At 37.3% G+C, this 18,659-nt stretch overlaps 1 non-coding gene across 1 annotated transcript; it reads left to right on the top strand.

The window, feature by feature from the left end:
• Positions 1-3,900: 3,900 nt before the first annotated feature.
• Positions 3,901-4,007, top strand: LOC122127811. The gene has a single exon (XR_006151296.1). It is a non-coding gene; the product is annotated as a U6 spliceosomal RNA (small nuclear RNA).
• Positions 4,008-18,659: the final 14,652 nt, after the last annotated feature.

The raw sequence follows: 18,659 nt of genomic DNA on the forward strand, positions 1-18,659 counted from the left end.
TAGTCTCTTCCATGACCCACTGGTCATTCAATAGTGTTTTGTTCAGCCTTTGTGTGTTTCAATACTTTCTTTGGTGGCTTTCGGTGTTGAGTTCTAATTTTCTTCCCTTGTTTTCAGAGAGAATGCATGATATAAATTCAATGTTTCTGAATTAGGACAAGTTTGCTTTGTGACCTAAAATGTGGTCTATGTTAGAAAATGTTCCATGTGCTGCTCAGAAAGCAAACTTCTGAAGCTGCTGGGTGAAATATTCAGTAGATGGCTGTAACAACTAGTTGATCTGTGCAGTTGTTTAGATCTGCGGTTTCTCTGTTGAGGTTTTGCCGAGTTGATCTATCTAGTGGGAAGATTGGTGTGTTAAAATCCTCAACCATTAATTTCTTTGGATCTATGTGGGATTTGAGGGAAAGTAGTGTTTATTGGATAAATTTGGGTGCTCCGTTGTTTGTCGAATAGATATTTAGAATTGTAATATGCTCCTGAAGGAGAGATCCCTTAATTAGTATGTAGTGACCTTCTTTATCTCTTCTCACAAATTTTAATTTGAAGTTCTTTTATCTGATATTAGGATTGTAACTATCGACTATTTATGGGGGCCGCTTGCTTGGTAGATTTTGTTCCAGACTTTAACATTGAAAATGTGTTTGTTTTACTGGCAAGATGTGACTTCTGAAGGCACCAGATAGAAAGATCTTGTTTTTTAATCCAACTAGAGAGTCTATGTCACTTAATTGGAGAGTTAAGTACATTAATAATGAGAGATAGGACTGAGAGGTATTTGGGAGTTCCTGCCTTGTTATCCACCTTCTTGGGGCTCCTAAAACTGGGTTCTTCCTATGGTTCTTGGATTCTCAGTGTGGGTGCAGTTTCTTGCCCTTTATTATGGTCTTGTTGGTTTTCTATTTGTAGGACATCTTTAAGAATCTTTTGTAGGGCTGGTTTGGTGGAGATGTATTGTTTCAATTTTTCTTTGCTATGGAAGGTTTTTATTTGGCCTTCAGTTATGAAGGAGAGTTTAGCTGGGTAGAGTATTCTTCCTTGATAGTTGTTTGTTTTTAGGGGGTGGCATACATCATTCCAGGCTCTTCTTGCCTTGATTGTCTCTGCTGAGTAATCTGTGGTGTTTCTAATTGGTTTCCCTTTATAAATTATTCATCTTTTCTCCTTCACAGCTTTAAGGATCTTTTCCTTGGTCTGAGTTGATCCTGTGTGGATTATAATGTGACAGTGGGATTTACTATTCTGGTCTGGTCTATTTGGAATTCTAAAAGCTTCTTGTATCTGAATAGGCCTATCTTTTTGCATGCTTGGGAAGTTCTCTGCTAGGATCCTGTTAAACAAATTTCCTAGACTATTAACTTCTGTTTCTAGGTGCTCCTCTACACCCATTATCCTCAGATTAGGCCTTCTGATGGTGTCTTCCAAGTGTTGGATAGATCTATCATATTTCTTGGACTTGTCTTGGATGGTTGTATGTTCTTTCTCTATAATATCTAGGCTGTCTTCAATCACCGAGATTCGATCTCCTGCATCCTCTAACCTGCTGTCAAGACTTTCTACTTTAATTTTAAATTCTTCTCCTTCTAATTAGTCAGCTTTGATGGCTTCAAATCCTTTGTTGCAGCCTTGTTTTAGATCTTGAATGAACGTCTTTACTTCCTTAATTGGGTGTTCAATGTTTATTCTAAAATCACTTAGTTGATTGTTTATGGTTTCCTTGGACTCCCATTCCTTCTGTTGGGTTCAATTCAGCTTTCCCTTTGTGGTCTCCCTGACTTCCCTCAGCTCTTTTTTAATGGCTCCCATGAATGCCTTTAGTGATCTTTGTGTATACTCATCCTGCTCTATCAATTCCTGTATTACTCTTTGCTTAGCTTCCTGATGTTCATGCCATTCCTGTAGTTCACTTTGCGTGTTCTCAGCCTGCTCACACCATTCCTGCCTTTCTCTTTGAGTATTCTCAAGCTGCTCACGCAAATCCTGTATCATTTTTTGAGTAGCTTCCTCACGCCCATGATATTCTTGTATAAATCTTTGGATTGCCTCTTTTCTCTCCCTATCACTCTCATACAGAGTCCTTTGTAAGTTTTCAATCTTTTCCTGCATTGACCTTTTGTTTGCCTCCTCTCTCTCCCTATCACGCTCATACAGAGTCCTTTGTATGTTTTCAATATTTTCATTTATCATGTTTGCCAACAGTGGATTATTCATTATCTGTTCTGTTCCCTGATTATCATGAGTGGGAGTGGAAATACCCGGACTTGCCATTTTTCTTGTGTTTTTCCAGCTTACTCTGCCCATTTGGGATGAAAATAACACCAGTTTTTTGCTAGAACACTTTCTTAAGGCAAGCATCAACCAAAGTCTGTATTTGCACAGTCAATATTCTGCAGATACAGTCTAGTTCAACAGATACATCTATTCAACATTTAACAACTATATATTAATGGGGTGCGAACCATGAATAAGAATTTGGTAAACCAGAAATTATTAGGTTTAGGGAGAGATGTGGGTTAACAATAGGAATAGAATGATGTGGGAATGTACAGGGAGAGTTAACTGAGTCCTAATCTCAAAGAAGGAAATAAGTTGGATAGTATGAAAGTAGAGAGCGAAAAAAGAAGAAGAAAGGAAAGGGAAAAAAGTGACCAAGAAAAATAGAAAAGTAAAAATTTTAAATATGAAGCAGAAATGAATACAAACTATTCAGAGAAGAACGTGAATATAATGAGAGACAGGGAGGAATATAAAGGAGATGTGAAAAATTTAAAAATAAAAATACTTAAAATATTATATAGGTATAAAGAGGTAGTACTGCTATTAAGGAATTTAAGTCTAAGAGGTTTTTAATTGAGTAATGAATTTGTGGATTAAGTGTGTACACAATGGGGGATAAGGTCTACTAATCGACTACGGGTTTATCTGAGGATGTGCAGAACAACAATTAAATCGCATAAAGAAGAACGAAAGAGAAGAAAAGGATAAGAAAGAAAGAAGAAAAGATCAGAAGTTCAGTAGAGCTAAACAAAAAACAAAAAGAATTTTTTTAAAAGAAAAGAAAGAAACACGCACACACACATATACCCCTAAAATAAAAATTATAAGAGGAAAAAAAGTTACTAGAAAACAATTTTTTTCAAAAAAGGTAAAAATTAAAAATTTAAAAAAGTTTTAGAAAAAAGTTTTTATAAAAGGTACCAAAAAAAGAAAAAAAAGAAAAAAATTTTTTGTTAGGGGTCGGAAAAATCATGTATCTCCCTTATGTCCATAAATAGCCTCTTGTTGGAGTCTCTGGTCTGCTAGTGGTGTTTGATTTTCCTGTGGCTTGGTTGGTTTCTTAAGTCAGTTTGTTTGAACAGGCAGAAAAATGCTCTGCTTTACCCAGGATTTTGTGATCCTCCTCCCAGATTAGTTCAATGGTAGGGAGATATGCTTTGAGTATCACAAAAGAGGGAGATGGCTTTTTCCTCAAGTTTGGAGATGCTGTGATGAGGCTAGGTTCTGGGTAGAGTTGAGGACTTTCAGCAAACTTTAGCTTTTCCCGGGTGCTAGTTTGTGAGAAACTCCCAGAGCCCAGCCTGGAGTCACTCTCCGGGTTTATGTTTACTGAATTTCAATTGATTGTCAAGGCTGCTAAAGGGAGGGGCAGCCTCTGGCTCTGATTACCCAGTGAAGAAAGCCACTCCTATGGCTGGCGCCCGAGCTGGGTGACTTTTCTCTGGGTGGAGCTGAGTCTGGCAGGTCAGCTTAGGTTCTTGTGACCTGCTAAATGACTCCAGTTTTCTTTCAAGGCTTAAGTTGGAGCTAGCAGCTCCATCGAGCATTGTCAGTATCCAAGATGGAGATCTCCAGTACTGGAGGGTGAGGGAAGGCCTTCCCTCCTCTGCTCCCTGAGAAGCAGTGAGGAAGCATCATATACACTAAATTTGGAATGATACCGAGAAGATTAACATGGCCCCTGCTTAAGGATGACAGGCAAACTCCTGTCATTCCATCGCCTAATTTGTTAGGAAATGGAAAGGCTTCGGAAATAGATTATGAAGTGTAGTAAGCCAAGTCCAAATAAACATAGGTCCCATGGTTTCCCTAATTTTCAATAACTAATCATGTCTGGGATAAGCAGAAAAGGTCAAAAGCTATGAGCATATGACCAGATAAGATTATGTTAAAGGAAATGAACCGAAGTTAGTGACACAAGTGGTTTTTTCTTTCTTGCTATTGTTTCTCACATACTTATAACATACAGTGTGGTTTTGTTTTTTTTTTTTTTTTTGCTTCTTTATATGTTCCGACCCCATGTTATAACACCTGTTTTCACTGTATTTGAAGTTGGTGCGCCTACATCTTGTCTATAGTCTCTTCTAATTTGTGGATGGGAAGAAGAAAAAGAAAATGCTTAAATAGGGATACAGGTTCACCCATTGTAACAATGAGATGCACAAGACACTATGTTGTAAAATGAACTTTACAATTGAGGCAGGGGAAGGGAGGAGGTGAGTGGACTTGTGGAGGTGGAAGGGAAGGGATAGTAGGGGAATAATAAAGGAGGAGTTAACAATGCTTGTTAGGAAATGTACTCATTGCCTTGCTCATGTAACTGTGACCCTTCTGTACAGCATTTTTTCAATGAAAACATATAAAAATGTTCTGAGATGGAAGAGTTTATTTCCTTTATTTCACTCATAAAATCGTTAAGAAATTAATGAAAAACACTGATATGAAGGTATTTTGAATAAATTTTGAATAAAGTGTGCCCACACACTTGCATGTGTGTTGGCATGCTCAGAGTTTGAAATCAGGGCTTCAAGGTCTTGCTAGTCCTTTTCGCTCTATTAGTGAGCTACTAAATGAGCTACATCTCCATTCCTGGCCCTTTGCTAGTTCATTAAAATTTTTGAAAAATAATCTTATGAATTTATTTTGCCCTGATAGGCTTCCAACTGTTATCCACAGATCTTAGGCTCCTGAGTAGATATCCCCAGTAGTAGGATTACAGGCCTTATAAACCAGCAAAAGGCTTTCAGAATAATGTATAAAGTAGAAGAAAATTTACTTCACAGGGGCCTGTTTTATCTTCTCCTACTTTTAAAACATTTTGGATTGATTATATGTGAATTTATTTCGTTTTGGAATTGTTAAAAGACAGTAAGTGTTGATATTTAAAAGTTTTAGTACATTTTAAAAAGGACACTGGAACTGTGGGACAGAAGATATATGCTTCTCTTTGTACCTCAATTTATAAGCTCAGTTCTGTGCATGATAACCCAATGTCACCAAGACATTGTATACTATTATTTCTTGGACAATATGAATATTGAATTGAGAGTGTCATAGAATGAAGAGATTTTATCTACCTTTTGTGTATTGCTGAAAGACTTTTGGAAACTTTGACTCATTTTCTTCCTCACTCACTGTGTCTTTGGGTCATACACTTACTGCCTTTAATTACAATTTTTTCCAACACTAAAATGGTAATAACATTAGCATTATAGCAAATGTTATCTTAAGAATTAAAGGAAATAACACTTGCGAAATACTTAATATAAACTTGTATGGATGAGTTTGAGTTTAGCCAGCAGTCTTTTTTAAATACTAAATAAAATGTGATAAGTAGTACAGAAACCATTACATGCAGTGAGCAACCAGAACTAATATCTATTGACCATGCTCTGCTTCCAAGAAAGCCAGTTGGATAACTTCTCATGCTGTAAATCAAACTGGTTATCTTATGTCTTGTTAGAGTAAAAGTACCAGAGACAGAACGATGAAGTTATCTTGTAGACTGAGATGAAATCCATATGAAAATGTGTAAAACTGATAAAACATAAAAGTATCTGACCAGTATAATGTGTTTTACAACTTTTAAGTTACATCGCAAAGATAAAGAAGACCTAGAAGAATGAATTCTTTTTCTGTTTTCCTATCACAGGTCCTTAGATGGATGAACTCTTACTCATTCTTATACAGGCATGATCTGATGAGAGGAACTGTATTTTTTGTTTGCTTCCTTCTATTTATTCTTCAGTTTGAAATTTGAACCATTGGGACTGAAAGAAACCAAGGGAAATTAGACAAACAGGCTTTGGAAAGAACAATCAATGTAAAATATATGAATTACAGCCTTGTAAAAGGTCTAACTAAATTGAGTTATATAGTCACAAGTGTAAACAGAAAATGATTTAAGCAATACCATCTTATTGAAAATTGAAAAATGTTATGAGTTGCTACATTTTTTTTTCTTTTCTACCTTCAATTAATTATTGATCTGGTTTAAAGAGCTTAAAGATGAGATTAACAAGGAAATGGATTAAAAATGGACGAAAGGTCTGAATAGACATGTTCTCCATAAAGCCCTGAAAATCGCCTGTGGGTTTACAAAGTTGTGTTTAATACAACTTCTATGCTGGCTTAATGCTTTTTGAGTAGAAGTCATTCGAGAAATATAATTCAAAATTACTATGATACTACTTCATAACTATTATAACTCATAAAAAAAATCAACGGAACCAGTTGTGGTGGTAAAGGCTTGTAATTCCAAGCATTTAGGAGGTTGGATTTAAGTCTAAGGCCAGTTTGGGTTACTGCAGATAGTATAAACCTGCCTTTTATTACCTTTGAACAAAAAGTAATAATGTTGGTGAGTGGGGAGAAAAGGAAATTTTCTACACTCTTAGTTAGTATTCTCATTGTAGAAACTAGTATGCAGGTTTCTAAAGAAATCCAAAGTTGAAATATCATCTGATCCACCAATCATGTGATTATTTCTCACTGGGTAATTCGTAAATATATCTATAGTTCATTCTTATTCACAACAGCCAAGATATAAGTCAGAGTTCAGTGTTCAACTACAGACTAATAAAGCAAATGTGATACATGCACAAATATCATCATCTGTTTCATCCTTAAAATAGCAAGAGACTTTCCCATTTGCCACAACTTACAATGACCTGAAAGTTGTATTGTAAATGAAGAAAAATGTTGTGTTCTGATCTTTGTAAACACACACACACACACACACACACACACACACACACACACACACACACACGCCTCAAACATTAAGGCGGAATTTTTTTTTAAAAATTAAAGCAAAGTGTAACTTCTGGGGCATTTAGTTCACAATGTAGAAGATAGTGGATATACAGTATGACCAGGTATAGAGTTGTAATGTACAACATGAGGATATAGGGGACAACACTGGCCTTACATAGGAATGAAACTAAGTAATTAGGAGTTGTTCTTCCTAGGGGAGCATTATTGTGTACATCAAGTATAATCTTAGTAGATGAGCAAAATAACTCAATAGCTATGTACATATGACCGTATAAGATGATTCTAAATGAAATGAACTCCAAGATATGTTCTTTGTTGTTGTTATTCTTAATGTACTACATGATTTATTTTTATCTTTTTTGTGTTTTCCCCACCTATGGGTTATCCCCGATAGTCACTGTATTTGATTTTGATACATTGGGTATTGTAAATATGTTGATCTAAACTGGGGAAGGGAAAGGGAAAAAACAAAATGGTGAGACAAAGGACAAAGGGGGAACCTCTGCAACAGTGATACTCACAAGACAATATTTTGGAAATAATCTTGGGAGGTGCATTGGGAGCGAAGAGGGAGAAAAATGAGGGAAGGGGAAACAAGTTAGAAAAGAAATAAATGCATTACCTTACTTATGTAACTATACCTCCTCTGTACACTACCTTGAAAATAAAATTTAAATAAAAAATAAAATATATGGGAATAGCAATACAGTCGATGGGACTAGGGGAAATTCTGTACTACAAAAAGAAGAGTAGAACAACTGTGGAGAGCAGCAATTTAACATAGGAAGTAATAAACTAGCATACAGATTTTCAGCCTTATGTCAGTCACTAGAAAGGGAAAACAAAATGCATAATCAGCAAAATAATAGAGATAAAATAGAAAATTAAACAATTGAGGTGAAGAGATGACTTGGACCAAGAATAACAAATGACACAGTTAGGAAACAATAACAAGATGGTAAGTTTAATAAATATTAAATTAATTCTATTAAATGTAGTTTACATCACAATTTGTTAGAATGATAATTCACATCAGAGTTTAGTAGTATATAATTTTAATAATATATTAGTTATTATTGATTACTTCATATTGAATGTTTAATATATAATTTTAATTTCTGCCAGGTATAAAAAAGAAAAAAATGAAACTTATTTTAATAATATATTTCATGAATTGTGAAATTAGAAGCATTAGAATTTAAACAAATAATATATCATTATTGTTTCATTTCTGCGAATTAATGTAATAATTCAAAGTATCTTGTACTCAGCACTCATTTTAATATGAAATAATAAATTATTGCACATGTCTCAGTATTAGGTGGAAGAGTTCAGCATTGTGGTGAAATTCACACCACACAATACAGGAGGGATTACTCATCTCATCTAGCTTAAATGGTGGAAATTTGAATTCTACATGCATGTTAAATTCCTGCTCGGTGACATCTAAAAATTATATACAATCATATACACGAGGACTATTTCAGATTATACTTAAACGTCATATTCATTAATTAAATTTTTATTATTTTGTACCAAATGAGTAGATGATGATGCATCTGTGCCAGATTATTCATATTGAGGCTTATTTTATATTTCTGACATTGTTTCTCCAGTTGGTTTTAATTTTCCGTAAGGGGTTAAGTGTATTATATTGGATATATGAAAGTAAACTGAATGTTTATTTCATTAATCCCTTGCCTCTTGTCTAATCCCAATATAATTTATCTATGTGTTTGAAGTAATGAAAATAACAACAGATATAAGCAAGGTAAATCAGTCTTTAGTCGACAAGTATTTTCACATTTATTTTGATAGTTGGTCCTCTTTTACACTACAGAATATTATTCTTGGGAAAATGTGTTCCATGCTGGCCACAACTGCAGAATATTATGGTTTGATCTATAATAAGAGAAAGAAGGAAGGGAACCTTCCTTCCAAAATTCTGCTCCCTGGGATGTGAGCTGCTTTATGGTCCTGAATTGGAAATGAACATTTTTCACAGTCAATCTTGAAAAGCCATCTTGATAGACCATTTCTGTAAGTGGTTACAGAGGATTATTGATGCCTTTGCAAGGATGCCAGATTGCCTCATTTTGGGAAAATTTAAACAGGAATTTAGTCAGCTGTTTTTTGAATCTTTAGGAGAAAAACCCATTGACCCTAGGTCAGGGGACCACTGGGACCCAGAGAAGCTACTACCTTGAATAGCAATCCTACACTTCTAAAACAAACAAACAAAAAACTACACCAAACAAATAAACAAAAACTCCAGTAAGCACAGCCAGTCAGGGCTGCTATCACAGCTGACACGAAGTCAGGGAAAAACAGAAACTGAAAGTCATTTAGCTGATGAATATATTTTTAATGAGGCAGACTCAAATGAATCTCCAGAGAGAATGTCAGAAAGACTGAACAGAGAAACTAAAATTGGTTACACAAAGATTCAAAAGTAGAATTCCTTGTAGAACAAATAAATCATAGAAAGCCTGTGTGTGTAAGAACAAGACAGCAGACCAAATTCCAGAAATCCACATTTTCTTAGAGGTCAGCCTAATAAATTATCAATGGAAATCTTTGAATTCTTAAATATTTGACCACATGTGGATGAAGGCTGAAGAGTGAAAATGTCATCACTCACATTAGGAAGTAATCAAGCAAAGATTTGTAATAAAAAGAGAAAACAATTATTCCAAAAGTGGGTCAAATTTGTTTTGATGTAACATTTCTTGATTTAGGTGCTAGCAATTTCCATACAATTGATTCAGTCCCACAGCTGAGTTGATACTGACTGTTGTATTCCTACATGAACTAAAAGAGAAAATTTACAAATGTCTGATGAAATGAGTTGAATGTGAAATGTTCTATTAGTGATATCTGAGGTTTAGACACAAGTGAAGAGGTGGATTTTCTTTTCTAAAAATCCCCCATTTTTAGCGTGGGGCCACTGGCTCACAGCTGTAATCCTAGCTACTCAGGAAGCTAAGATCTGAGGACTGCAGTTCAAAAACAGCCTACAAAGGAAAGTCCCTGAGACTCTCATATCCATTTACCAACCAGAAAAACAGAAGTGACACTGTGGCTCAAGAGATAGAGCACTCACCTTGAGTTGAAGAGCTCAGGGACAGTGTCCAAGCGCAGACTTCAAGCCCCTGGAACAACAATAAAAAAAATTAATATAACCAGTTCCTCTTCTTCTTGATCTTCTCTAAGTAGGATACATTTGATTAACTTCTATCCTACTGATTTGGTGGAGGTACATTGTTTCAAGTTTTCTTTGTCATGAAATATGTTTAAATATTCTTTAAATGTAAAGGAGAGTTTGGCTTGGGACCATATTCACGGTTGGTAGTTGTTTACTCTTACTGTTTGTAATACATCATGCCAGGCTCTCCTTTTTACCATATCAGCTAAGAAATCGGTATTTATTCTGACTGTATATCCTTTATAAATAATCAATCTTTTCTCTATGGCAGCTTTAATAATGCTTTCCTTGATCTTTATTGATCCTCTAGTGGATTATGATGTGGTGGTGGATTGTTCAGTTCTTGAATTCTGTTTGGTTTCTAAAGACTTCTCTTCTCTGAATGAGCCTATCTCTTTGGATGTTTGGCATGATCTCTGGTAGAATTCTGTAATAGGTTTCCCATTCATTTTGTTTCCTGCTCTTCTCCTTCTTGATACCTATCTCCCCGAAATTTGATCTTCTAACTGAGTCTTGAAGTTCTGGAAAGATCATTTCTTATCTATTGGATTTGTTCTAAATGATAATTTCCTTTTTCTAATTATGTCTACTCTGTCTTTGACCCTGAGATTTTCTTCTATGTCATCTATTTCCTGTGGAGACTTTCTACTTTGTTTTTGATTTCCCTGTCTTCTAATTTGGTCAATTTTAGGGGTTCTATCTCTTTATTAATACTTTGCTTTAGGTCTTGTATGGACTTTGTGTACATTTTTTGGGGAGAGGGGGAGTTGCAAGGGTTGTTTCTTAGCTGTGTCTTCTCTCATATCTTTTAACGAGGCATCAATTTTAGTCTTGGACTCCCTTGTCTTCTCAGAATTTATTTATCTTTCTGTTTGTAGTATCCGTGAATTATTTAGCTAAACTTTGGTTGGTCTCATCTTGTTCTCAAATTTCCTTGTAGAGGTTTTCCATCTTTCCATTAATCACAATTTTCAGCTGTATATGTATCTATCTTCTAGGTCCTTGTAACTATCTTCTAGGTACTTGATTGTCTGTTCTAATGCCTGATAATTTACTGTGTGAATTATACTAGCTTGACATCACTTTTCTTGTATTTTCTCATTTGTTCTTTCCATTTGGAGATTTTCTTTTTGGGGGAGCTATGATCTTAATAGATGTCTCTCTATGTTCTTGGTTGATTTGTCAGGTGTTGGTTTGGTCTTTGGTTGTTTGGTCTTCTTTGTTTTTCTAGAATTAGGTTATTGTCTAGACCATTAAGTGTAGGAGTAGAAATAAGTTGTGGTGAGATGCTGTGATGTTAATACTTGTGGTTCCAGTGACAGTTTGGACTGTCCTATGGCCAACTAATTTTCGATAAGGGAGCTAAAATAATAGAATGGAAGAAAGTCAGCCTCTTCAGTAAATGGTGGTGGCAAAATTGGTTAACTACCTCTAGAAAACTAAAGCCAGATCCTTATATATCACCCTGCACCAGAATCAACTCCAAATGGATCAAAGACCTCAGAGTCAAAGCAGACTCTCTGAAAACATTACAGGATGGAATAGAAGAAACCCTACATCTCTTTAGCTCAGGCCGAAATTTTCTTAATAGAGACCCGGAAATACAACAAATCAAAGGAAGGTTGGACAAATGGGATTGCATGAAGTTGCAGAGCTTCTGCATGGCAAAAGACATAGCTAGCAAGATCAATAGAAAGCTCACAGATTGGGAAAAGATCTTTACTAGCCATACAACAGACAAGGGTCTCATATCTAAAATATACTTGGAACTCAAAAAATTAAATCCCCCAACAACAAATCCTCAAAGAAACAATTGCCCAATAAGTAAGTGGGCTAATTACTTAAAGAGAAACTTCTGTGAAGAAGAAAGAAGGATGGCCAATAGACACATGAAGAAATGCTCAACCTCTCTAGCCATAAAAGGAATGCAAATCAAAACAACATTGAGATACCACCTCACCCAAGTTAGAATGGCTATAACCAAGAACTCTAACAACAACAGATGCTGGAGGGCATGTGGAGAGAAGGGAACTTTACTTCATTGCTGGTGGTAGTTTAAACTTGTTCAACCACTTTGGAAAGAAGTATGGAGGTTCCTCTAAAGACTCCACATAGAGCTCCCCTATGACCCAGCAATCCCACTTTTGGGCATTTACCCAAATGTTTACAAACAAGACCACACTAAAGCTACCAGCACAACTATGTTTTTTGCAGCATTATTTACCAAAGCTAAGATACGGAACCAACCCAGATGCCCCTCAGTACATGAATGGATCAAGAAAATGTAGTATATATACACAATGGAATTCTATGCCTCAATCAGAAAGAATGACAGTGCCCCATTTGTTAGGAAATGGAAAAACTTGGAAAAAATTATATTAAATGAAGTAAGCCAAGCCCAAAGAAACATAGTTCCCATGGTTTCCTTTATTTGCAATATCTATTATATATATGAGTCAAGCACTAAAGGTCAGATAAGGTGATGTTAGGAAAATGAACCCTTAGATATGTATTTAAATGTTTTTTTTCTTTCATGCATTTGTTTCTAATGCATTTATAAGATTATTTCTTTGTTGCTTTGTATGTCCCTCCCCCACAGTATAACCCCTGCTTTCACTATATTTGATGTCGGTAGAATTTGTGGAGGAGATGTGGAAAAACAAGTCGTTTAAGGATACAGGTGGACCCGTTGCAACAATGAGAAGTACAAGTTTTCATGTCGAAAATGAACTTTACAACTTTGGTGCGGGGGGTTGGGGGGAGGAGACTTGGGTGGGAGTGGGGGGTAGCTGGGAAGGGATGTGAAGGGTAAACAAGGGAGGAGGCTGCAGTGCTTGATAAGAAATGTACTCATTATCTTGCTCATGTAATTGTAACCCCTCTGTACAGTATATTCACAAAAAATAAAAAATAAAATAAAATAAGTGAACTCATTACTTTGCCCATGTAATTGTAACCCCTCTGTATGGTATTTTCACAATTAAAATAATAATAAAAAATATTTAGGCTCAAAATGCAAGTAAAATTTAGACCTACATGCTGAGTAAGAGATATGATGAATGTGAAATAGAGGCTTGCTATTAACATGATTATTCGGTCATATGTAGGTTTAGGATTAGGCAAGATGTTACAGTTGGGGTTAGGATGAGAAAACGATGTAAGATATTGTGTAAAACTGTAACTTATTTTAAGAAGAATGAATGACATCAAAGTTAGAATGAATGAAAACCAGTGTCAGTGTTACTTTAAAAATTCAGATATCAGGGCTGGGAAGTTGGCTCAGTGGTAGAGCGCTTGCCTTGCATGCCTGAGGCCCTGGGTTCGATTCCTCAGCACCACATAAGAAAAAAGCCGGAAGTGGCGCTGAAGCTCAAGTGGTAGAGCTCTAGCCTTGAGCTGAGGAGCTGAGGGACAGTGCCCAGGCCCAGAGTTCAGGCCCCACGACCGGACCCCCCCAAAAAAAATTCAGATATCATTTGGTTTAAAGTGTGAGTTACTGTTTTATTTCTTGTTAGGGTTAGGGAAGGATAAGCTTTAGCTTAAAATTTAGTTTTCCACTAAGAAGTAGAAGCAAAAAAAATGTGTGATTGAATTATATAGAGACAATTTTCCTTACATTAACCAGTTGGTGTTAATTCAGATTGAGATTATGATTAGGTTTCATGTTAAAGGGGGTTGAGGAAAGAGTAAAAAATGGATTAAACTGGTGGCTCACGCACATTAGCCTAGTTACTCAGGAAGCTGAATTCTGAGGATGCAGTTCAAAGCCAGCCCAGGCAGGAAAACATTTTACATAAGTAATCTGCAGGAATATTTTCTAATCAGAGAGAGAGCTAGCACAGTGACAATATGGGTGATACCTGTTGCTCGGTTATTTTATTCTCTTTCTTCAGTGAGGAGTTCAGAAGAAATCCTGAGTTTAATGTTTTACAGATATAGTTCAGGATTTCTTTTTCATGAATCAAACATGGGAAAGAACGAAATGCAACCTCACTTAATTTTAAAAAAGAATAGAAGCTATATTTATTTATATTACTGTGCATGAAGAAATTCTGGAGATTTCTGGATAATTCAGAGGGCCCCCATGCAGAAATACAGGACAAGACGAAAGTAAACTCTTTTTAAATTATAATAGCTTATCATTGATGAAAAGTTTTAGTGGATGTCTTTCCTTTTTATTTCTTTTTTGCCAGTTATTCAGTGCTGCAGCAAGGCTGTGCCTTGGAGCATTTTTCACGTCACCGCGTGAAGCTCCATTTCTGTAGTTCCTGTGGGTGTGGGTGCCTCCTAAGAAATGGGGGGCCCCTAAGAAATGGGGCCCTTTCCCTTGCAGTGGATGTGCAGTGAGTGGATGTGTTTGCATGCTTTGCAGCATTGCCAGATGAGACCCACCCACACTGCCCGTCTAACTTCCTTGTCTCTGTTGCTCCATTTCACCCAGGAGCTGGCAGGCATGGGGCTGGAGTTGAGACCACTGCTGTCCTCTCCTCTACCTGCTGTGCTGGTACTGGTGTGCAGTGGTCCTAAGTATGTGGGCCATCCCAGGGAGACTCTGTTCTGGGGTCACTGCCTGCCCCCATGGGTGTGGGGTGGGGGGACAACATGTTTGTACACTGCATAATCCATGGGAGAAGGCAGGCTGCACATGCAGTCCGCCCCTTTGGGGCCAGGCAGCCCAGCCTTGGTTCACCTAATCAGTCTTTAAGGCAGTCTGGGAACTGGAGCCATGTTCTGGCCACTCTGCCAGCTGGCTGGTGACAGCTGCAGCAGCTCAGCAACCTGGAGCCCCTTCAGCATCTCTGTGGACCTCCATTTTATGGTCCCTGTGGACTCAGGTACAAGGCAATCCCTGCATATGCCCATCAGTGATAGAGAAGCCTGTACTTGCAGTGCACCAGCTGCAGCACCGGGGACCCGAAGCCCCTTTGGCTTTGCTGTGTAACCTCCTCCGTTGTCCTTCTAGTCCACATGGGCCCAGCTCTCAGTGCCATTCTGGGGATGCTCCGTTTGGAGGCAATGAGCTCACCTCCTAACCACACTGGGCTCCAAAGCAGGTAAATGGGTCTGGCCTTGGCAGTGTAGGCTGCACAGATAGAAGGCAGGAGTTAGGGTCTGCCTTGCCTTCCCTTTTGGCTTTGGCACCTGAATCTGGGTTGATTGGTTTGGTCACTGATGGAGCCTTGTTGGCTACAGCCCACCGCAACAAGTGCTGCATATGCTGCAGCATCAAGGTTTCCTGAACCCGCTTCAATGTCACCACAAGACTTTTGATGGGTCTACATGGGCTGCTGTGGATTTCATCCCAGTACTCCCATTAGGAAGTGCCACTCCGCTTCGTGATACTGCAAGCAAGAGGTGCCACATATAATTTTTACTTTCTAACATTTTCCTTCATTGAGATAAACAGAATTGGGAGATATAAATAAGTTTTAAAAACATAGGTCCCGTGGTTTCCCTTGTTTGCAAGGACTAGTACATGTCAAGGACAAGCAGAGAAGATCAAAAGCTATGTACGTATGACCATATGAGATGATATTAAATGAAATGTACCACAAGCTAGAGACAAAAGTAGTTTTTTTTTTCTTTCTTGCTTTTGTTTTTTATATACTTATAAGGCACTATGTGATTTTTTTGTAGGTATAATCCCTGGTATAATCCCTGTTTTCACTGTATTTGATTCCAGTGTTCTGCATCTTTTATATACATTTTTGTAATTGGGGGAGTGGAGAGGTTATAGCAGAATGCTTAAATGTGGATACAGGTTGAACCACTGTGATGATGAGATGTACAGGACATTGTGTTGAAAATGATTTTATAATGTCCGGCAGGGGCCAAGGAGGGAGGATTTGGAGAGGTGGGGAGGGAAAGGGTAGTAGGGGAAAAACAAAGGAGGAGTAACAATGATCAATAGGAAATGTACTCATTACCCTACTCATGTAATTGTAACCACTCTGCATAGAATTTTTACAATAAAAAATATTTTAAAAAAACCTCTGCCTTGTGTAGATTTCCAGTGTTGCCCTCAGCATTGCATTTTTTGCCTTTTCTGACTGTGGTTAGGTCCAACTGCCTAGTGGATCAGTAGTCTTCAAGGCATCTTGGTCCTGAAGTGGGACTTCTATTATCCAGTGGTGGTTGGAACCAGGCCAAGGACACGACAAAACCACTTCCAGGACATGGCTTCTTCACTCCCCATGCAACTAGGATTGCAAGCAAAATTTCTCTGAATTTGACTCCAGAAAACAACCACTGAACCAAAAGGCAAGTTCACCAAACACCTCCCCTCTTCCCCCCCATTCCCTCCAATCTCCCTCCTTCAAAGTACAAAATAATTTTGCAGGTTTTGTCAAACACACAGATTGCCCACCACCTCCCCTGGTAAATTAGGTTTCAAGTCACCAAGTTATGTAAACGGTTAATGCCGCACTCATTATTCTGGACAACATCTTCAGGTTGTTTGATACTTTAATTTGTTGGTGGTGGTGGTGATGGGAGGGCCTGAACTCTGGGTCTGGGCACTGTCCCTGATGAGCTAATCAGCTCAAGCCTATTGCTCTACAACTTGAGCCACAAAGCCACTCCATTTCTTTCTGCTTATGTGATGCTGAGAAATTGAACCCAGGTCCTCATGCAGGCAAGACAAGCACTCTACCATTGAGTCTCCTTCCCAGCCCTAATGCTTTAATTCTTTAAATTTTATTTTATTTTTTTTCAGACATGGGGTTTAATGTCAGGACCTGGGTGCAAACATATCCCTGAGTTCTTCAGCTCAAGGGGAGCCCTGTACCACTTGAGCCACAGTGCCACTTCCTGTTTCCAAATAAACGTCTTTCAGATTTCCCTGCCAGGGTTTGCTTTGAATGGTGAATATTTAAATTCTATTTCTTCTACATGTTTATTGGAATATTACAGCTTATCGGAAATTTAAATTTTTCTATAAACCTTTGTCTTCAAGTAATCCAATTGCATTAAATATTACACTTAGAATCTATTCTGTAGTAACCCATTTTGAAATTATTATGTTAATATGAAAATCCTATAGAAAAATCCCAATAAAGTCCATATGGGAAATATGCTAATTTTAGCAAGCTTGAGTCTCCTTCCTATTTATTTATTTATCTTTTTATTAATTATTTTATTGTGAAAATAATATACAGAATTGTAACAATTACATGGGCAAGATAATGAGTACATTTCTCATCAAGCATTGTAGCCTCTTCGTTTTTTTTTTCCCTTTCCCATCTGTTCTCATCCCCCACACTCTCCAAATACCCACTTGCCCGCCCCCCACTCTTGCCGGCCAAAGTTGTAAAGTTTGTTTCTATATAACGACTTGTACATCTCATTGCTGCAATGGGTCCACCAGTATCCTTATTTAAAGGATTTATTTTTTCCCATCCCCTCCACAAAGTATACCAACATCAAATACAGTGAAAAGGGGGGTTATACCATGGGGGAGGGACATTCAAAACAACAAAGAAATCATATTATAAATATGTTAGAAACAATCGCATGAAAGAAAGAAAAAAAAAAAAAACATTTGAATCCTTATCTTCGGGTTCATTTCAATTAACATCAACTTCTCTGACCTTTTCTGCTTGTCTCAGACGTATACTGGTTATTTCAAATAAGGGAAACCGTGGGACGTATGTTTCATTGAGCCTGGTTTATGTCACTTAATATAATTTTTTCTAAGATTTTCCATTTCCTAACAAATGAAGCAATGCCATTTTTTCTGATGGAGGCATAGAATTCTATTGTGCATATATACCACATTTTCTTGATCCATTCATCTACTGAGGGGCACCTGGGTTGATTCCATATCTTAGCTATGGTAAATAAGGCTGCAATATACATAGTTGTGCTGGTAGCTTTACTATGGTCTTGTTTGTGTCCATTTGGGTAAATGCCCAAAAGTGGGATTTCTGGGTCATAGGGGAATTCTATGTGGAATCCACTGAGGAACCTCCACATTACTTTCCAAAGTTGTTGAACAAGTTTACATATCCATTAACAATGCAGTAAAGTTCCCTTATGCCCACATCCCCTCCAGCATCTCTTATTAGAGTGCTTGATTATAGCCATTCTAACTTGGGTGAGGTGGTATCTCAATGTTGTTTTGATTTGCATTTCTTTTATGCCTAGAGAGGTTGAACATTTCTTCATGTGTCTATTGGCCATCCTCCTTTCCTCTTCAGAGAAGTTTCTCTATAATTATTTAATCCACTTATTTTCTGGTCAGTTGTTTTTTGAGGAGTTGACCTTGGGGGATTTAATTTTTTGAGTTCCAGGTATATGTTAGATATGAGATCCTTGTCCGTTTTATGGCTAGTGAGGATCTTCTCTCAATCTGTGGGCTTTCTATTGATCTTGCTAACTATGTCCTTTGCCATGCAGCGGC

Source organism: Dipodomys spectabilis, unplaced genomic scaffold, assembly GCF_019054845.1.
Source record: "Dipodomys spectabilis isolate Male_0828 unplaced genomic scaffold, ASM1905484v1 ptg000312l, whole genome shotgun sequence".
Lineage (NCBI taxonomy): Eukaryota > Metazoa > Chordata > Mammalia > Rodentia > Heteromyidae > Dipodomys > Dipodomys spectabilis.